Source organism: Mobula hypostoma, chromosome 7 (genome assembly GCF_963921235.1).
Source record: "Mobula hypostoma chromosome 7, sMobHyp1.1, whole genome shotgun sequence".
NCBI classification, from domain to species: Eukaryota; Metazoa; Chordata; class Chondrichthyes; order Myliobatiformes; family Myliobatidae; genus Mobula; species Mobula hypostoma.
Window position 1 is genome coordinate 45,318,573 of NC_086103.1, and position 22,929 is coordinate 45,341,501.

Consider the following 22,929-nt stretch of genomic DNA (forward strand, 5'->3'; position numbering starts at 1 on the left):
GCAGATGGACTACATCCCAGGGTTCTGAAAAGAGGTAGCTGAAGAGATTGGGCAGCATTAGCAGCAATATTTCAAGAATCATTAGATTTTGGAATGGTTCCAGAGGACTGGAAAATTGCAAATGTCATTCCACTCTTTACGAGGGATGGGGGCAAAGACACTAGCATGGGTAGAAGATTGGCTGACTGGCAGGAGGCAAAGAGTGGGAATAAAAGTGGCCTTCTCTGTTTGTTTACTGGTGACTAGTGGTGTTCCACAGGGATCAGTGTTGGAGCTGCTTCTTTGAACATTATATGTCAATGATTTGGATAATGGAATTGATGGCTTTGTGGCCAAGTTTACGGATGATACAAAGCTAGATGAAGGGGCAGGTAGTGTTGAGTAAGCAGGGGTTCTGCAGGAGTACTTATATAGTGGCAAATACAAAGTTAGAATTCATTTTGAAAGGACTAGAATATAAAAGCAAGATTGTAATGCTGAGTCTTTATAAGGCATTAGTCAGACTCCACTTGGAATTTTGTGAGCAGTTTTGGGCCCCTAATCTAAGAATAGATGTGCTGGCATTGTAGAGGGTCCAGAGAAGGTTCACAAGAATGATTCTAAGAATGAAAGTGTTAATACGTGAGGAGCATTTGATGGCTCTGGGTAAGTACCCTCTGCAGTTTAGAAGAATGAGGAGGTAGTTAAAGGTGGCAATTTGTCCACAATACTGTATTAAGGTGCTCATATACTGTGAAGCAGCAGCCAGTGATTGTAGGCATTGCAACTGAAACATCATAGCAGCACTGAGCACTTCTGTATTTCCCTCCTTGTAACTCCACCTTTGGTTCTCGAAAGTTCCCCTTTCTGATCCAACTTTCTGAGTTCAGGGATAATAACCGAAGGGATATTGTATGTCCATTAATCTAGCCTTTTCAAGTGCTGATACTCAAACCATCAGAAGGAAGGTGATGTTTCATTTCAAGTGATGGCTGCTGACTTTTCAAAGACTGAAGATCCTAAGTCCAACAATAAAGAAGAATCAAAGGTTATATATTGGGACGTGGATAACATTTAGACTTCAACCAGCTCATGAACATTGAAGCCACAGATGAGTTACAGAATGCTCACTTTGAATGGAAAATCTGCTAACTTCTCTCATCCTTAAAAGTGAGGGTTCTGCAGAGTCAGAGTCACCATCAGCCAGCAATGTAACCAAACCAACCAATCACTGCTCTGCCTAGAAGAACTGAGTACTCACCAATAATTTGTCTCTTAACCGTTCAGGCTCCATTCAACAATTCCAATGCATGTCAAGGCTAAGACGGAACAAAATTAACTTCCCAAATGTTTACCTCTGTAATAATTTGGACATCACCAAACACCATTTATGAGAGAACATCACACATTATACTGGACTCCAAATCCAATAACTCCACCATCACCTGCTGTATTGTTTAGACAAAGGATGCACTCCAACATTTGACTGTTCCTTCAATATCACCTCCTTCCCCTGTAGACTCAACCAACAAGAACAATAGAATTTGTACAGGAACACTAAACTTCTCAGGTCTCTTCCAAACCACATGGCATCTTTGCTTAGATACAAAGGTATTTCCTCTTAATTTCCTACAACTGAAGGAGTACCATCACTGGATGAACAGCAGCAGTTGAAAAAAGGAATAGAGTGATAGACACTGCATGGAAACAGGTCTTTCGACCCATAAAATCACTGACCATCAAGTACCCTAACCCATTTTATTCTCTCTACATTCCAATTAACTCTCCCCAGATCTTGTCGCAGAGTCAGAATCAGGTTTATTATCACTGGCATGTCGTGAAATGTGTTGTTTTGTGACAGTGCCACATATAAAATTACTAAGAGGTACAAAAATAAATAAATTGTGCAAAAAAATAGTCAAATGAGGCAGCATTTACAGATTCCCTGGTCCATTCAGAATTCTGATGATGGAGGAGAAGAAGCAGTTCCTAAAACATTGAATGCAAGTCTTCAAGCTCCTGTACCTCCTTCCCGATGGTAATAATGACAAGAAGACATCCTAGATGGTGAGAGCCTTTAATGATAAATGCTGCCTTCTTAAGGCACCTCTTGAAGAGGTCCTTGATGGTGAGGAGGACTGTGCCTGTGATGGAGATGGATGAGTCCATAAACTCTGCAGTATCTTTTGATTCTGCATATTGGAACCTCCACAATAGCAACAAGTTGTAGTGATCAATTAACCTAAAGAATTCTATATTTTTATAAGGTGGTAATGAACCAGAGGATCTGGAGGAAGTAAATGCTGTCTCAGGAAAAACATGCAAACTCCACAGACATCTCCTGATTGAACCTGGATCACTGGAGATGTGCGACAGCAGCTTTCCTAGCTGCACCTCTGTGTTGCTTCATTTACCCAAGACATGTAGGCTTTGGCAACAAATATAACCTCTGATTCAATGACAAGTGAAAAGAAAGTAATTTTCTACTTTTATTCATTATTGATAAACAAAGGAATGGACAAATAGTAACAAAGCAGGAAGGGGATTTTTAAAATCACAAATTAAAAGAAATGGCACAACAGAAGTGATAGCTTCTATTAAAGCATGGGTTGGAAAGACTTCCACATACACAATTTTTACCAATAAAGTGTTGAATATATATCTAAGCTTTAAGTACTTTTTGAATAAGGGCCATTTTACAATATTATGACAGTACGGACTACAGGTTTAATTGTAATGCCATATAAAACATTGCTTGATATAATAACCACCTAATGTGTCATTGCACAGATGGCCTGAAGGCTCAGTTTTAACGCTTCTCTTATTTTAGTATTTCTTGACTAAGCGAGTAGGGAACAGCTGGTCCACGGCCAAGAAATCTGAGATGAGCTTGAGATCACTTCCTAGTTTTATTCCTTAGATGAGCATTGGGGAAAGGATCAATCTGTAGATTTCTGAAGTTAACGCTATCTAATGGACTATAACCTTTCTCTGCTCCCTGTCTAACTCCTGATTTGAACAACAAATTTGAGTAATTCCAAAATAAGGAACAATACTTTGCACATTAATGAAGAAAAGGATTCCAGGATGTGGGATTTGATCATCGATTTCTACGTGTCTTTGATTGCTACATACTGGTAAGAAGAAATTATCTATAACTACAGTTATAAACTGAGATTTATGATACTTATGAATAATATGTGCTGGCAGTTATTACTAAATGATTCAACTGTGAAGCTGTTAATTAATGATAGTAAAAAGGATGTATTAATTGATCATAAAACATACAATGCATTCAAATTCCAAAATAAGTCAAACTAAGCAAAGAGTGAAAAGGTTAATGTTTCCAAGTCCAGTGAAAAAGTGAAAGTGATCATTATGTAAAGGTAAAATAAAGATCTGTAGTCTGAACTCTGTAAGCACTCTAATAAGATACATTTATAACATAGAACATAGAATAGTACAGCACAGTGCAGGCCCTTTGGCCCACAATGTTGTGCTGACCCTTAAACCCTACTTCCCATATAACCCCCCAACTTAAATTCCTCCATATACCTGTCTAGCAGTCTCTTAAATTTCATTAGTGTTCCACAAAAATGCCTGTGTGGAGGTTTTTCTCCTCCTTCATTTTTAATATCTGCACCTTTGGTGTAATAAAACACATCTAAGCATTCTGCAGGATTATTTATTCTACAAAATCTGACACAAAGTTATATAAAAAGATGTTAGAATACATAACCTAAATCTTGGTCAAAGAAAAAAAAATCAAGGAAGACTGGTGATGAGGCAGAAACTTAGGGTGTAAATTCCAGAGCTGAAAACCGATGCAATTGAAGGAAATCCCAGAAGAGGCCAGACATGGATCAGTGAACATTTTTGGAATGATTGTGAGGCTAGTGTAGATTACAGGGGTTGGGGGGGGGGGAGTCCAAGAGGGGATTTGAACACAAGGTAAAGATTTCACATCTGAGGCATTGCTGGATCAAAGGCCAAGGTTAGTCTGAATGCCCATATTGATAGATCAAAGGCAGCTAAGATGAAAGATGGCAGCTGAGATCTAGATGAGCTTAATTTACAAAGGTCGAGAGATCAGACCCATTGAAGAAACAAAGGAAAAAATCTGGAGTTTACGAAATTAGAGCCTTAGGACCTAATGATGATGATGATGATGATTATGAGGACACACAGTCCCCTTTTATTGTCATTTAGTAATGCATGCATTAAGAAATGATAAAATGTTTTTCCAGAATGATATCACAAAAAGCACATGCCAAACGGACTTAAAAACTAACAAAAACCACATAATTATAACATATAGTTACAACAGTGCAAAGCAATACTGTAATTTGATAAGAACAGGCCATGGCACAGTAAAAGTCTCAAAGTCTCTTGAAAGTCCCATCATCTCACGCAGACAGTAAACCTCCAGCGCCGCCAACTTGCTGGTGCAGCATCCTGGAAGCATCCGACCACGGTTCGACTCCAAGTCCATCCGAAAAACTCCGAGCCTCCGACCACCTATTCGACACCGAGCACCGAGCACCATCTCTGCCGAGCGCTTCGACCCCGGCCCCAGCAACTGGTGATACGCAAAGCCGAGGATTTGGGGCCTTCGTCTCCGGAGATTCTCAATCGCACAGTAGCAGTGGCAGCGAAGCAGGCATTTCAGAAGTTACTCCAGGTGTTCCTCTGTGCTTCTCAAGGCTGTCTCCATGCAGGGACAACAGAAAGCAGTATCATAGAGTCAATACCAGCAGTACCCACAGGAGGCATTCTTGAAGATATAGAAGATATGGGAATAGAATTTAATCTCAGGAATCAATAAATGTTGATGGCTCCGTACAGACTGGTTCAGCTACAAGCAGAGGTGATGGTAGAGGAGAAAATCACAGAAGAGTATATAAAGTAGTAAATGAAGAGAACAGCTTTTGCCTTCCCAGTAGGCAGTTAGAGGAAATTTATCCCCATTTTGTGCAGGATATTGACAATGAGTATGATAAGCTAGAGGCAACAGAAGGACAGAGATGGTGTGATGAAATGGTGCTAGAAGTTGTCAGTTTAAATGGGAATTTGACTGCAAAGTATAGAACTTCAACAAGTTTACATCTTTTTCTAATTAATGAGTTAATATGGGATCAACATATTTATAATATGTAGTGAAACTATAAACCACTTACTGAAAATAGGCATAGATATGAACATTGAAAACACTGCTGAACATGTAAGTTAGTGCTTGCTTTCTAACTTGCACTGTCTTATCGATCCTTAGATCTTGGTTCAGAATGCCTCAAACTGTATAGTAATAAGCCCATTTTATTTAAGAGTTTACTATTAATTAACTCAAGGCAGCTAACTTGAAATCACAAAGGAGGACTTGCACTTTATTGTGAGATTCTGAGCAATTGTGTTGATGTTTGATTCATTCATTGCGTGATAGATATTGAAAAAGAGGAGCAGCTGACACCAGTGATATCTAAATTACATTTTCAATTACCTGGATAGGTTTAGATAATTGGTTTTATTCATTCCAGCACAAAGGTGAGGTTACGGAGGTTTTTGGAATTATACAAGGTTTTTCAAGTGGTTGATCAGAATATTAAAAAAGAAATACATAAGAGACTACAGACACTGGAAACTGGAATAATAAACAAACCGCTGCAGGAACTCATCAGGCTGAGCGGTATTTGTGGGGCGGGGGGGGGGAGGAATTGTTGATGTTTCAGATCAGTCCATTTGTAGGGTTTTGACCCAAAACATTAACAATTGCTTTCCCCTCACAGATGTTACTCGACCCACTGAGTTCTTCCAACAGATAGTTCATTGATTCAAAAGTGGAAATTAATTTAATGTCGCAAAGTGATGTTGAGTGGCCCCAGCAATTGCTGTAAACTGTCAGACTTTAAAAGGCAGCTTGATTAATTGGTCAGTAATTAAGATAATCGGTTGCATATACAACCATGAAATTTAAGGCTGATTTATACTTGTGCGTTAACTCAACGTTGTAGGTACGGCATCGCTGCGAACCCTACACAGAGCCTACGCGGATCCCTATGCCTTAGCCTGACGTGCACCTCTCCCAAAATGTAACTACGCGTTGCAGCAATGCAGACCGCAACAACTGTGACTGGTCCGCCTGGTAGCATCGCATTTCCTCCTATTCTGCAATAGCTTCCCATTGGGCCACTGAAGGGCAAGGAAGGAACTCTGGCTGCAATGCTTTCCATAAAGCTTTACAAACCTCCGAAATTATGGAGGACACATTTCGCTTTCATGAAAAAAGACGCTCGCTTTAAACTTGTTTACCCCGAGAAAGACTACCACGACCATGAAGCCTTGTGTGGGCAGGTGTGTGCGCATGCGCGACGTGTGTGAATTGCAGAGCGATGCAGACACACCAATGCACAAGTATAAATGCTCACAACGCGCATAGGCTACTTGCGTAGGTTATGGTGTCCAGGTGATTTATACGCACAAGTATAAATCAGCCTTAAGAGTCTGCTTGATTGATTTAAGTGGAAAGAAGGATTACTAGGAATTCCCGTCTTCCCTCTTTGCCTCTGGAGCGGGCATTGCGCAGTTCTCCCTCTCTCTCTCTCTCTCTCTGAGAGTGGTGAGTGGGAGCTGCGTGGTTCTGCACCTCACTGCTTCCAGTCTCCAGGGCAGCTGATGGGTAGCACTGCAGCGAAGGAGCATGTTTCTCTGTGGTGGGTGAGGGCGGCTTGGGGTGGTGTGAGCAGCCGTTTGTTTGGAGGTGAATGGGGCCTTTCAACGCCAGGAGTCTCCTTGTTTGAGGGAGTGCACGTCCCCAATCCACTGCTTCATTAGTAGCGGCCTGCATTTTCCTAACTATATAATCTATATTCTTGCCTCTTCCACAAGGCACCATCATCACCATAAAATGCTATAATTTCCGAAGGCCCCCCTTAGTTTTATTTAAGTCTCACGCTCACTCCTGCAACATCTGAACGCTGCTGAAAAACTCCTAAACGTTTGTAGCGATAGAGTCAAGTAGGCACTCAAAGGTACAGAGAATGGAGTGGTGGGCTGGGGAGACTGTGCCAAGTTGTAGGCTGGATCCTAGGGCGGGGCGTTATGAAGGAGGTGATTGGGAGGGAACGGGAGGCGGACGGGGCAGGAGTGAGAGGGAAGAGCAGAATTGTGGAGGAGAGAACATACAACATAGTACATAAAACAGAGTATAATACAGCCCAGGAACAGACCCACTAGTCCACGATGAACCAATTAAACTAGTCATTAAATGCCGAACTAAACTGATCACTTTTACCTACACAGTGTCTACAGCCCTCCATTCAAAAGTACATTTGGTAGTCTGATACTATCATTACAAAGACTTGGGAACTTTTCAGTGTGATCGAGATGTCGCAGAAGAGAGCACAAGGTTAAAAAAAAACAAGTGAGGCCTTTGGTGTGGTTGGGGTGCAAGTAGGAGGTCACTTTAATGTATATTGCATTAATCAGATCTGTCTTTGATTATGGATCCGTCCGTTGTTTTTCAGTCAGCTTCACCAGCAGTATTAAAGCCCCTAGATCGAGCTCAAGCATTGAGATTATGCTATGGTGCTGTTAAATCATCTTCAATTTCTGCATTAATGGCAGGAATGGGTGGAGTAGCTTTACATCTACGCAGGTTACAGTTAGCAATGATTTATTGGGTTAACATAAGAGGACATGGAGTTGGTCATCCAATATGGCCAACTTTAGTAGGGTGTTGCATTCATGAGGTCTTTAGGTGAATGTGGAATAACGACCCAGTCTACCCCTTTCTGTCACTCCTCAGTGGTTTTTCCCTTTGCCTGCGGTTGATTTAAACCCTCAAGAAAAGATCAAGATGAGGAGTGATTGTATATCATTGGCAGAGGAAGTTCAGCAATATATGCAAGGCAGATATCATGGCTTCTTACATACCTACACAGATTGTTCAAAAGATCCAGTGACAGGCTGTTCAGGTGTTTCTGTTTATGTTCCAAAGTTTCAGGTGACTGGTAAGACGTTATCAAAGTATCAGTATTCCTGTCTGAGATGGTTACTATCATCTTAGCCTTGGAATGGATCAAAGAAGTATGCCCTGATTATGTACTTCTGTGCCCTGATTCATTCTCAGTTTTGACATCTATTAAAATGAGTACTTCAAATTGTAGGCCAGACGTTCGTCAAGAGATTGGACAACATGCTTATGTATTCATTTCTTATGGGTCCCAGCCCATGTTCCTTCAAGAGGACTACAACCTTATTGTAGGGTTTGGAGGTTTGTGTGTCTCAATGACCCAGAGTCAGGGCCTTGTCCTTTGGCTCTTGGTAGGGTCACACATGCCAAACAGGTCAAAGGGCAGAGGCCAGACTAAGAGTGGTCCACTGGTCCTCTAAGTTTGGGGGTTCAGCTCAGGGCTAAGAAACCTGAAAGGTCCAAAAAAAATTATTACAGAAACAGCAATAAAGATTCCTTCTGTGTGGCCAAGGACAGATCAAGATGGAGGGCCTTCATTGCTGTCCTAAATGTCGTGACATAATGGGCAATTAATAATAAAAATAATTATTGAGAATTACCTGCAAATGGGATTTAGTTTGCATACCTGAAATCATTAATATCAGTAGTTGGAGACAGGAATTCTACTCCAGTGGTTAAAAAGTGCTTTTTTGATCATCTCAAGTAACAAGTCCTCTCATAACTGGGATAAATTCCACAAAACCTCAGCCTCTTAAACAAACCCACATATTTCAGGGTGCAGATACTGCAATTTTGGTGCAAATTTTTTTCTATTACCTAAATAACACTGAAAAAGGTACTGGAATTCCATAGGGATTACAAACTCTAAACACGAGAGGTTTTGCAGATGCTGGAAATCCAGAGCAACACATACAGACTGCTGGAGGAAATTATCAAGTCAGGTATTATCTACGGAGAGGAAGAAACAGCCAACATTTTAGATGAGATGCTTAATCAGGACTGGAAAGTTGTGTATTTAACCACTCAGTAATATTTGAGTAATATTGCACATATATTGTTTGATTACTCATTCTTTGTTGGTACGTAATTGATTATGGTTTAAATGTAGAAGTATGTAAATAGCCAGTCCTGGGTATGACTCTAAACTGCAACTGGTGGTGAGGCTCTGATTGGGGACTTTCAGAGCTTTGGGGAAAGTGGAGTTACCCTTCAGTCATTCATTGCTCCCAGGCAGTTGAGCTAGGATCTTAAATTGTCACAATGGGGGGGCATAGAGAGCAAGGGTGGACCCAAATGCAAGACACATCTTGTGAGGTTAATTAATTTTAGTTTATTGTTTGATACCAGGAGAGCTAGGCAGGAGCAGGAATAGCGAACTGGACACGGACTCAGGACCACGACTAGGCTGGGACTAAGGGACTGGGCTAGGACTCGGAATCGGATCCCAAAACTAGAGGTGACATGAAGAGGCTACGGTATGGACTCCGAGCCAGAGACTGGGCAAGGACCCAGTACCTGGGTCTAGCCTCGGGCTTGGACCCCAGAACCAGGCATGGACATGACATGGGCTAGGGAGAGGAGGAACAGGGAAAAACAGAGCCTCAGTCTCGGGAGAGCAGGTACATGGAACCATGGACACATACATAGAACACAGAGTTGGGACCCCTCCTTGGGTACAGGACATAGGGCCGGGACTCACACACAGAACAGAGAGCCGGGACCCCTCCTTGGGTACAGGACATAGGGCCGGGAGTCACACACAGAACAGAGAGCCAGGACCCCTCCTTGGGTACAGGACATAGGGCCGGGACTCATGTCCGCCCCCCCCCCGTGGGGCAACGGCAAGACGGCCTGACTTACCCCACGGAGGCGAGGACAAGACATGACAAGACATGACCCCCCGTGGGGCAACGGCAAAACGGCCAGACTTACCCCATGGAGGCGAGGACAATACAAGACCAACACGAAAGAACACCAGACAGTACCTATCTAGCTCCGGCAATAGAACTAGACCGAGGTGCAGGCGAGGGCTGCAGACTAGGGCTAGAGGCGAGAGGGACAGAGAAGGGATTCAGACAGGGAGGAAGACAGGAATCACAGACTGCCAGGGCCAGGACTTGACTCGGTACTTGGATGCCGCCAGGACCGGGACTTGACTCGGTACGTGGATGCCGCCAGGTAGTGGCGAGCTCTCGACTCGGCCCGGGAACAGTAGACAGCGGTTCTTGATTCCCTCCGGCGGGTTAACTGACAGACCCACCTTGGTGAGGAAACTTTGCAGACTTGTTTTGGCGGGGTAACTTGACAAGGTTGCTCCAGTGAGGAAAGGTGAATTACCGGCACTCGCTTCGGGCGGAGACTAGGTTTGCTCCGGCCAGATGACATTGGCACGCCGTACCTTGGTGACTTTGCAAACACTCCCACACCGAACAGCTGAAAGCTGGAGACTATAAACTATCAGTTCAGCCGGCAGTAAATTGCCTTCAATCACCAAGGCCGAGGGACACGGGAAAACAGGAAACCAAAGGGAAACAGGGAGTCAACGGTCCGGATCGTAACATAAACAAAGTAAATTTAAAGGGACCCCAATCCAGACCATGGCATAAATATTAACGGCTACAGTATAGGCGTATGAACATTTGGGAAGAGAAATGGCAATTTCTTTAGTTCGCCCAACGGTAGGCAATAGCAAACCACCATTGCTATTTGCTAAGAAAACCATGGTCAAACTCACAAAATGTATCACACAACAACAGCGTCAAGAGGACCTTCAAGACAATTCTGAAGTTGCTTCGCTCAGTGGGGTTGATTCTGGTCAGCAGGGGATTCCCGACTGTCATCAAGCTATTGCTCATAAAATTCAAGTAACACAAAAGAAAATTATTGCCACTTGGAATGTAAGAACCCTATATCAAGCAGGAAGATTGGACAATGCGATAAATGAAATGGGAAGGCTAAAGATTAACATCATGGGAAATAGCGAAGTTTGTTGGATAGGTGTTGGAACATGTCAGATTAGAAATAAAACACTAGTTTATTCTTGTGGAACGTCCCATACTAATGGAGTAGGAATTCTTATGGATGAAAACATGGCAAAAGGTATTTTAGGACATTTGGCAATATCAGAAAGAGTGCTCCTTGTTAGATTCAGAGGACAACCATTTGATTTAGCAATTATCCAGGTATATACACCAACAACAGATGGAACAAATGAAGATGAAGATAAATTCTATGAAGGGCTTGAACAAGCAAAGAATGGATGCAAATCTCAAGATATTGTTATTGTCATGGGAGATCTAAATGCTAAAGTAGGACAAGGTGCTGATGGAAATACCATAGGAAAATTTGGACTAGGGGAAAGAAATGAAAGAGGTGAGAAATGGGTAGAATGGTGCAAGATGAATAATCAGGTCATTATGAATACCTACTTTAAAAACCATCCAAGACACTTGTGGACCTGGAAAACTCCAGGTGATAACACTAGAAATCAAATTGACTTTATTACTATAAACCAAAGATTTAGAAACTCAGTGACTCAATGCAAAACATATCCAGGTGCAGACTGTAATAGTGACCATAACCCAGAAGTATGTCATGTAAAGGTAAAATTTAAAAAACTAAAAAAGCAAAAACCTGAACAATCCTTGACTACTTGCAATTAATTAAAGAAGAAACCTTAAGACAAAAATTTACAATTGAAGTAAGGAATAGATTTCAAAGTCTAGAAATAGAATCTGTTGAAGATGATAGCAATCATGTAGAAATGAAATTTAACTCTCTAAAGGATGCCTTGGTAGAATCAGCAAAGTCAGTGATTCCTAAAAAAGAAAGAAGCACAAAGAATAAATGGTTGACAGATGAAATCAAAAATCTAATGGAAAAAAGGAGACGGAAGAAAGCAAATCCTATAGAATACTAGTCCTTAGATAAAAAAGTTAAAAGCTTATGTCAAAAAGCCAAAGAAGAACGGTTAAACAAGGAATGTGAGCAAATAGAAAGAATCCCTATTACTGATCCAAAAAGGTTACATCAACAAATCAAGAATATCAGTGTTAAAAAGCTCCCCTGTTCTTCAGGTGGATTTTTGAAAGCAAAGGACAGTACCACTATCATGGAAAAAGATGAGATTATGAACAGATGGACTGAGTATATTCAGGAATTGTTTGAAGATGATCGAGGCAAAAAACCAGAAATTAAAAAAAACATTGAAGGTCCAAGTATTTTAATATCTGAAGTTCATAATGCAATAAATAAGATGAAGAAAGGAAAGGCAGCAGGTCCTGATGAATCCGTAATAGAACAAATTATCGCCCTTGAAGATTATGGAATTGAAAAACTTACTGTTTTAATCAATGACATTTATGAGACTGGAATAATACCAGAACAGATGAAAAAATCAGTATTGATCACTCTTCCTAAGAAACCTGGAGCAATAGAATGTGGATTACATAGGACCATAAGTTTAATAAGTCATATCACCAAGATACTTCTAAGAATTTTGATGACAAGAGCTAAAAGTAAGATACAAGCTGAAATAGGCAAAGAACAATGTGGTTTTGTGAAAGACAAAGGTACAAGAAACACAATATTGATGTTAAGGATACTATCAGAACGAGCTATTCAAGTGCAACAAGATTTGTTTGTTTTATCGACTACACAAAAGCATTTGATAAAGCGAAGCACAATAAGTTATTTAAAATATTACAGAAAACTCTAGATCTAGATTCGGAAAACCTCCGCCTAATCAGAAATCTGTACTGGGAACAAACTGCAGCTGTAAGAACAGCTGGAGAAGTGAGTCAGTTTACGAAATCAAGAGAGGCGTTAGACAAGGGTGTGTTTTCTCCTGATTTATTTAATGTGTACAGTGAAACAATATTTAAAAAAAGAGACATCTTGGGAATCAAAGTTGGCGGTGAAAACATCAATAATTTCACATATGCAGATGACACTGTGTTAATTGCAAGTATGGAGGAAGAACTACAAAACTTAATTGATATAATTGTTGAAGAAAGTGCAAAAATGGGTCTATCTATCAATTGCAAAATGACAGAATGTATGGTGATATCCAAAAAGAAGGAGAATCCTATCTGCAGGCTGAGAATAAACGGGGAAGACATAAAACAAGTACAGAACTTTTGCCACTTAGGAAGCTGGGTGACATCAGATGGCAGGTGCGACATGGACATCAAAAAAAGAATGGCGATGGCAAAAGACACCTTTACGAGAATGAAGAGTATACTGACCAATATTAAACTAGGCATGACAACCCGCCTCAGAACACTGAAATGTTACGTTTATCCAGTTATGCTATATGGCTCAGAATGTTGGACAATATCTAGTAACATCAGGAAATGAATTGTAGCAGCAGAGATGTGGTTTTTGAGGAGGATGCAAAGAATATCATGGACAACACGAATATCTAACGAGGATGTCATGAACAGAGCAAACACAAAAAGAGAAATAATGTATGAGATCATGAGAAGGCAACGTAACTTCATTGGACGTGATTAGGAAAGAGGAGTTAGAATACAAGGTAATTATGGGAAAGATTGAAGGGAAGAAAGCAAGAGGAAGACAAAGACAAATGATGATGGAGACAACAGCCAGAGAACTGGAAATGAATACCAATGAATTGATCCATTTGACCCGAAACAGGAGTGTGTGGGCCATGGCAATCAAAGCTCAAACTGGGCATGGCACCTGATGATGATGATGATGATGTAAATAGCATACGTCATTATGTCACCACGCCATGTGTGCGCACCTTGCTTAAAGTAAGCATGAATTTAGACTTGCATTCCAGGCTCCCCTGTTTTTCTGCCAATTAGCTCTTATGTTTTGGAGTTAAAAAATATAACAGTGACATCGAGGAAGTTTAAAATGAACCCAAAACTTTTTGGGTTCATTTTACCTACCTGTTGAAGTGAAGTGAGATGTTCAAATTAAAACAAAAACCACAGCCAAGTAAATAAAAACAGCGCAGCAAGTGCTTCTTCTGGAGGGAAAGATATTTGAGGTAAAAACAAAAGGCAGGAACTAAATAAATGCAGGGGTTCATAAGCAGTGAGTTCCAACTGATAATAATAATAAATAAAAATGAAGTAGAAATCGCTGGCTACATCGGAAAGATAGTTGCATTCCATTGCATAACGGATAACTGGCAAATGTATACCAAGCAAATTGAGTTGTATTTTGAAGCAAATAAAATAGCCAATGAAAAGTGAATGACAATTTTGCTGATTGCATTGGATTTAAAGGCATACAGTTTATTTAGAAGTTTGACAGCTCTAACCAAAGCAGCCAAAATGAGCTTTGCTGATATTGTGAAAGTAATGCAGGAACATTCAGAACCAAAATCATTGTTAATTGCAGAGTGGAATTAAAAGGAAGAGGAGTCCATTTCAATGTACGTAGCTGAAATCAGGAGATTGTCTGAGCAATGTCAGTTCAGTATTGGGTTTAATGATGCACTGAGAGTTCGTTTAGTTTATGGAAACTTGGAAGAAACCATTCAAAATAGCAAAATAGCTCAAAGAAGCACAACTTACATTTGAAATCGCTGGATGAATGGAAACAGCAGACATATACAACTGAGTTGCAACAAGGAATGAACATGAGCGTGAACAAAATTGCAACATTTAAACAAAACCCAGGCTGGCCAAACAAACTGCGTTACCATTGTGGCAGGGACTCACATACACCAGACAAATGCAGATTTAAAGATGAAACTTACAGAAAACGCAACAAAGTAGGATACATGTAAAGAGCATGTTGGGCAGACAAAAGTAAATGTACTGCACAAGAGAAAAAGCTAAAAGGTGAAGTTGTAGTTTCAAAAAGAGCACTAATCTGTATGTCTTAGATGAACAAATGAACAATCCTGATGCAAGTGACATACGGTAGCCATGATGTACAATGTGAAAACTAACAACAGACAAGCAACATGACTTACACAAGACGTGAACGACAAATTAATTGAAATGGATTTAGACACTGGTTCAACGGCTGTTTCAATCATTCCACAAAATGAGTTTCAATGGCATTTCAAAAGTACTGATATCCAGATATCCAACTCAGGACTTATACTGGAGAAAAAGTAACTTCTATGGGAAGACTAAAGCCCAGCTGGGTGAATAGAGGGCCAAAAAGAATGGAGTCAAATGAGATACACAAACCGAGGATTCGTCAGATGATGTTGTGGAAACTAAGAGGAGAGATCAGGTCGTAAAGGGGGCAATAGAAGGATTAATAAGAGAATATTCTAGTAAACTAAATGCACCTTCCTAGGATCAAGATGCACATCCTAGAAATAAGAGAAAGGAAAAGAAAGAGGAGGATGATATAGAAAAGGATAAACAAGACCTAATTTCACGAGAAATTAGCATATTCAGTGATACTCATAAGAAACCAGAAGAAAAAGGAAGGCAAGAAAAGAAAGACAAGAGGTTGAAAAGGAGCAAAGAGATAGAGAATGTGAGCAAGAAAGAGATGTGAAAGAAGGAACATGAGAAAGAAGATGAGCAGGAATGAGAGAGTGAGTGAGTGGAATTGGGACCATGTGCAAGATCATGATAGGGATTGTGAGAGAAGCAAGGCTCAAAGTAGATCCAGAGAGAAAAGCCTAAAAAAAGGAGAACAAAGGTGTCCAGAACAGTCAGAACCACTTCTTGCAGTCTCAGAGTCAACACACACAGCAACCACTGAGGAGGCCCCAGAACCTGAGGTTGTTTTCACAGCCACAAATCTCACCTGCCAAGCAGAGTGACCGCCCCCCCGCCCCCAGGAAAATCATTATCCCATAAGAGTAAGACATTCTCCACAGCAATTAAATCTTTAGGCCTGAATGGGACAATTTAATATTTATTCTGCTGTGGAAGTCTGTAATATATATATATATGATGAGTAAAGAACAAAACATGACATGTTTGAGTTGAGGTGCATTCTATTCTAAGTTGGAGTTTATATCTAAGCTGGAAGGAGTGTTAAGCATTTAATGTTTAGTAATATTTGAGTAATATTGTAAATAGATTGTTTGTATAAGCATTCTTTGTTGTTACATAATTCATGATGGGTTATATGTAAAAGTACATAAATGGCATATGTCACTACATTGTCATGTAATATGGGTGCACTTTGCTTAAAGTAAAAACAAAGTTATACTTGCATTCCAGAGTGCCTGGTTTTTCTTCCAATTAGTTGTTATGTTTTCGGTTACAAAACATAACAGCAAGAAGGGGGGAAAGGTGATAGGTGGGAGAAAAGGTGGGTGGGTAGGGGAGATGGGATAAGGTAAGAAGCTGTTGGTGATAGGTGCAAGAGGTAAAGTACTGAAGAAGAAATAACCTGATAGGACTGTGAAGCATGCAAGAACAGGAAGGAGGAGGGGCACCAGAAGGAGGTGATGGGTAGGTACAAAGAAAAGGAGGGGTGAGAGTGGAACTAGAATGGGGAATACAAAAAGAGAGAAAGGGGAAGAGAAATTTCTGAAAGAAAGAGAAGTCGATGTTCCGACCTTATCACAATAAACAGACAAGAATGTTTTCCCTTGGCATTGAAAATTGTTTCAATGTTAGTGTCAGTTAAATGAGCAACAGAATTTTTGGACTACTGGGAAGGAAAGAATCAAGGGCTGAGTAATGAAAGTGAGCTGAGACTGTTGATCATATCAGCCGTCACTGGTAGAGCAGGATGGAGAGGTGTTAGAACTTCTCATGCTCTATTAATTATGTTCTAATAAAAGTCTGACATCTCATAGAACTGCTCCAAAAATTTGACTTTACATGGTCAATTTCTAGATGAGAAATAGAAATGGGACCAATATCCAAGTTCAAAACCTATTCTCTTTCTTTTCTGAAACCTTTGAGACATTTCCTAAAACTGGATTAAAGCCCTGTGATATACTGATCAAGTGTCAAATGTTAGGTTTTGGATCTCAATAGCAAATGCAGAAAAAGTTTTTAAAGCATAACCAAATTTATACTTCTTTTAACTTGACATGGAGGGAATTTTTTTCCATTCTGTGGTCAGTCACTCCACTAGTATTTTCCTCTTTCTCCCTCTCAGGAGCCATATGTGTGCCATTTCCTGGCAGAACAAGAAAATTGTTCCAATACCTTGACAGGCAAGCACTGGCATTATGCGGATGATTACAGGGTCCAATTTCTAGTTTGAGCCTTTACCTCTAGGTGAACCTTGTCGATTTCTTCTGGTTTTCAGCTTTTATTTCAGAATTCCTGCATCAGCAGTTCCTTAACTCTTTAATTACTTTACCTTTTAACTTTCTTGCATAAAGAATTAATGAACACAAATAGACCTTATATTATTTTTTCTAAAACAATAATTAATTTTGGATAATTTTTCAATTTCCTGACCGCCATTTGTGGTAACCTCAGCTGTCTGTGCATTTGAAAAGCAGTATAACCAGAAATCATGCTAAAAACCAACTCACATTCATTGTTCATTACATCCAGCCCTTGTACACATTCTAGAGGGTGAAGCCAAAACTATAATGATAACAGTCATGATAACAGCGGGTTTCAAAACTATCAACTGGGGCAGATACTTGGCTCCAGCTTTACCAGGTAAAGCCATTCAGGCACTGGTAAGCACTCAGAGAATTGCTTTTCACTGGAAAATGTGTAACCAGATTTGCGACAACTGTTCGTCATATTGCTTTGTGTAAGATAAGAGATGTGGAGAGAGATTGTTGCAAATGCCTTCATTAACTGGAGGTGTATATAGAAAATCAAGTACCTGGAGCAAACTATGATGAAACGATCACAAGAGAAGTGATGAGAGAGAAAAAACCTATGTGCATAGTGGACCTATACCTGGTTCATAAGGAGAGGGTGTATTGTCTGTTAACTTGATTTGTTCACTTTGATCTCAGAATTATTAATTGTGTGAAAAAAGATCTATCCACAACCGAAGAAAATATATCTTACTACTATTACAATTGCATCACAAAATCTCTACTCCATCTCAGTTTATGGTTCATTATTAAATAAAATCAGCTGTTCTTTCTTCCTTCAAACCAGATTGGATGACAATCTCCTTCACAATACTCAAATCCATCTGACACAGTTCTTTTGTCTGCTCATTTATCATTGTTTCTTTGTAACTACATTTGAAGTCATTAGGTTTTTCAGCCTTGTCGACTCTTTCAACTAAGATCTCCACTCAGAGTTCTTTCCCCTGGCAACAAATAAGTTGCGAACTTTTTATTTTCCCCTGGATGGGTCTACAATGCCAATAGTATGTCCCCATTAGTTCATAACAATGTAAAAAAAGTATAAGTGACCCAAAATGACATCCACAAAGCTTAAGGCTGATTTATGCTTGTGTGTCACATGTACGCCGTAGGTACGGTGTAGCCACATACCCTACGCCGTACACTATGCCAAACCCTACGCCGTAGCCTAATGCGCACCTCTCCCAAAATGTAACTGCGTGTCGCAGTGACGCAGACTGAAACAACTGTGATTGGTCCGCTTGGTAGCATCGCATTTCCTTCTATGCTGCAGTAGGTTCCCATTGGGCGACTGAAGGGCAGGGAAGGAACTCTGGCTGCAATGCTTTCCATAAAGCTTTACAGACCTCCAAAATTATGGAGGACCCTGTGCTTGACGCCAGTTTGTAGCTAGCTGCTACAGCCTGTTGACTTCAACCTGAAGCTAAAACTCGAATGGTGATTGCCAGTCTCTGAGCATACTGTGTGTACACTGATACAAAATAAATGGTTGGAGACGATGAACCAATTCATCAAATCTACCTGCCGACATCCAAAAATATTTGAAATGCATTTCCTCGTCCATGTCTCTCAGTGGCCAGACAAGCACAGAAAATTCACCCTCCTTCAGTTTCAGTCGCCATTGCTTGAAGTTTGAGTTTCTTCATGTTGAGTTTGAGTTTTCTTCATGGTGAATTGCAGAGCAACGCAAACACACCAATGCACAAGTATAAATGCTCACAATGGCGTAGCCCACTTGCGTAGGCTACGGCATAATCTAGTACGCACAGGTATAAGTCAACCTTAACTCCCCCACCACATCTCACCAGCATGTTCCACATTTCAAGATCATAGCTCATCCACTTTCTCATCTACTATTTTCCATAACCAACCATTTTCCCAGAGGCTTCACTTTTCCCCATCCTTCAAAATTAACTCTTCCACTGAGCCAACAGAGAGGACGTGCCGTCACAAAAAGGCACCCTGCCTATCAGTCGGGACCTTTGGTTGCCATCATTTTGGGCCTATAGTAAATGGAGGAAATTCGTTCTTGCAAAGTTGTAATTTGTTCAGGTTCCTTTTCGGTTTTGATGAGTCTTAAAACAGGTCATTCCAGCAACAGGGCAGACTTACTGTTGGAAGCTCTTCAAACTTTTTTTCATATTCAATGTATTGGTTTACATGTTTTCTTCCTATGAGTCACTGCACATAGAGGTGTTGAGGGAAATGAGCGGGTTGATTGTTTGGCTAACAAGCTGTTAAAAGTTCATCTGTAGTTATAGACCTTCCACTTAGGCAAATCAGAAGCTATGGGGTTGGTAGAGTTAAGAATTAGGAGGTTATGGCAAGACTAGTGGGATAATGGGCATAAAGGGAGACACCTTTACAGAATACATCAAAATGTTGGATTGATGGAAGAAGGGGGTAAAACAAGGAGAAATGAATTATACTGACGACTTAGAATTAGGTAAATGATGCTTAATTATTCCTTATATCTTGTTGGAACATCACTCTGGGCATGTAGGCTTTGTCACCATGAGAAAACATTTGAACACATACTATTACAGCGTGAAGCATTTAATATTGCAAGAAATCAAATACAGGCTTCCGAACAATCTTTGGGGATTGATAGTTTTCATTTAAAGAATTTATTAAGTTATGGAAGTGACTTTAATTTAATTCACAATATTGTCTTTCACTATGTATAATCTATAGGGCTTTTTTAGGATAATTTAGTTTATATTTAAAGAACTAGTAAGGGTTCTATTTCCCAATTCTCTACGCCACACTCAAGTCCAGTTGGTAGTGGTAAGGCACCTTTAAGTTGGACTGTCAACCACCATCAAAACTCAAAAGAAGACGTCCCTGAAACTGGAAGCAACAACAGACAGAATGCCTCTGTTCTTGAGTGTGCAAGTACAAACAAAAGGGTCCATGCTGTGCCTTAGCCAAGCGTGTGCACCGGATAAGCATAACATCAGCACTGCCAGACAAGGTAATGAGTATTACAGGGCCATGGGGGAGGGGGGAGAAATTACTTGTAGCTGTTTTGGTCTATCCCAATCATATTTCCTTTAAAATGTCTCAATTTCAACCTTCAATACATTGATGAAAGGGTTTATGCTGGCTTCAAAGAAAGAGGACCTGAAAAATAGACAATTTCATCTTGTCTTTGTCCCTCCCTTTATTATAAGACCATAAGATAGAAGAGCAGAATTAGGCCATTTGGTCCATTGAGTCTGCTCCACCATTTCACCATGGCTGATCCATTTTCCCACCCAGCTCCAATCTCTTGCCTTCTCCCCATCTCCCTTCATGCTCCAACTAATCAAGAATCTAAACCTTTGCCTTAAACATACCTGAAGATGTGGCCTCCACAGCCACCTATGGCAACGACTTCCACAGATTTACCACTCTGGCTGAAAAAATTCCTCCACATTTCCGTTCTAAAAGGACAGCCCTCTATTCTGAGGCTGTGTCCTCTCGTCTTCGACTCTCCTACCAGAGGAAGCATCCTCTCCACATCCACTCTACTGAGACCTTTCAATATCTGAGAGGTTTCAATTAGGTCACCCCTCATTCTTTTCAATTCCAGTGAGTACAGGCCCAGAGCCATCAAACAGTCTTCATATGACAAGCCTTTCAATCCCAGAATCATTTACATGAACCTCCTTTGAACTATCTCCAAAGTCAGCGCATCCTTTCTTCGATAAGGGGTCCTGATTTTAGGAAGAAGAGAACTGTGACGAGTCTTGTGTACAGTCTGGGAGGAGAAGTTGCAGTGGTGGATGAGTACAAATACATGAGCACTCACCTGGACAACAGACTTGACTGGAAAACCAACACCAAGGTTGTTCACAAGAAGGGGATGAGCAGACTCTTTTTGAAGGAAGCTGAGATCCTTCTATATGTGCAGCAGGATGCTGGGGATCCTTTACCAGTCTGTTGTAACAAGTGCAGTCTTCTTTGCTGCTTTATGTTGTGGAAGCAGTGTCAGTGCTGGTGATTCAAAAAGACTAAATAAACATCAAAAAGGCTGGATCTGGCCTTGGCTACAACCTGGAGTTAGTGATGGAGAGGAGATCACTAAACAAACTATTATCCACTATGGGCAACCAGGCATATCCTCTCCATGATCTACTGAATAAGCAGTGGAGCACCCTTTCAAACAGACTCATTCAGCTCCGCTGTCACAAAGATCATTACAGAAAATCTTTCCTACCAAATACAATAAGCAATTAGAATTGAAAATACATTTGGACTAAGATGTTAACTGACCTGTGCTATCACCAGTGGGATCATCAGTTGATCTGCCACCTGTCTTCAGGAGTTTTGGCCCGCTTATAATCAAGACTCCCTCGAGGTGGTGGGCCAGCAGTGCTAAAGCACCACCTCCCACTGGTGAGCTTAAAAACTTGGCATCTGCCTCTATCAGAGTTGTTGGTCGCTTCCATCCAACAGATAGTCTACTCTTCAGGTGTCTATGCAACTACTGAAGGGTTTGCAAGCTATGTATACACTGTCCGACTATCTGCCCCTCTGGACGTACTTGGTCAAAACCCATGCTGATCTTTTCTCTGCTGCCTCAGCTACAGCCCTGCTGGTTGACTTGATCTCTCTTCTAGTGAAGCTAAGATCACACAGCCACTTGGAAAGTGAATGCAATAAAGCCATGGCAACCTACTCCAAATGGATAGCATGAGACCTTCCACCCTCTGTCTCTGCACTCTGATCTTAATTCTGCATACTTGGTTAACTTGCACTCATGGGCTTCATTGATGTTGTCTTCCCAGGGGACTGTGAGTTCACCAGTAACCACTTCTCTACTGGTGTCAAACCATACGATTATATCTGGATGCAATGTGGTGAAAACTATTTGCTCCGGGAAACTGCCTTTCCTGTCCAGGTCAGCCTTGACACACCAATCATCGGCTGAAGAAAGTATGCTTGATCATGAGCCTGTGCTGTACACCCTTGACTTGGAGACTTCTTTCACAAATGATATGTGATGTTCTGTGCAGCATGGGACATGAGATAAGTTGTGCTGCAGTACTGTCTGCTCAACCGCTTCTGTTACAACTTTGAGAACATTGTTATGTCTCCAAGTGTACATGCCGCTGGAAAGGTTGACTCTGCATGCACTCAAGATATGTTGAAGTGTTCCCTCCTCGCCACAAGCAGCACACCTGTCTGTCTTATCTTCATACCAGATGCTGAAGTTGGCAGGTGTTGGGAGCAGATCGTACGCTGCTCTGCATAGTCAAGAAATGAAGAGCGGTTCCATCTGCCACAGAACATTCCAAGATAGATGTCGTTGTTCAACACTTTCCCACCAGGTCCAAGCCCCTTGATTGGCCAGGCCAGCTATTTTAGCTTCTCCTCTTCTACCTCTCGTATTTCTTGCGTTACAAGCTCACGGTGCTCCCTACCTGTAGAAGATGACCACCACTTGTGGGTTGTCCATCCAAGTCCCTGGCAGCCTAGCTGGGTAGCCCCTACCGTCTCCTTGTGCTTCATTCTAGACTCTGCCTCATCAACTGCTACGTAGGCTGACCACTTCCTGCCTGATCTCACATCCGGCTGGGTGTTCTTGATGACAGGGTCTTTTGAGTCTCGAAGCATCAAGAATGATCTTACCTTGGCTACCTTGACTTCTTCAACAAGTGATTGCACTGGGAAGCTTTGTCTGGCTACTGTGGATTGCAACATTGGTGAGGCTGCTTGGTACTCCAAGCCACTTCTTCACATACTT

At 41.0% G+C, this 22,929-nt stretch overlaps 1 protein-coding gene across 5 annotated transcripts in view; it reads left to right on the forward strand.

The window, feature by feature from the left end:
• Nucleotides 1–2,900: 2,900 nt before the first annotated feature.
• myot (myotilin) overlaps nucleotides 2,901–22,929 on the forward strand; it is a 158,017-nt gene continuing 137,988 nt past the window's right edge. For 4 of the 5 annotated variants that reach the window (XM_063053363.1, XM_063053360.1, XM_063053359.1 and 1 more), the window contains exon 1: nucleotides 2,901–3,116. The gene's annotated coding sequence lies outside the window, so the exon portion shown is untranslated. The remainder of the gene's footprint in view (nucleotides 3,117–22,929) is intronic. The other variant, XM_063053366.1, reaches the window with a different exon arrangement.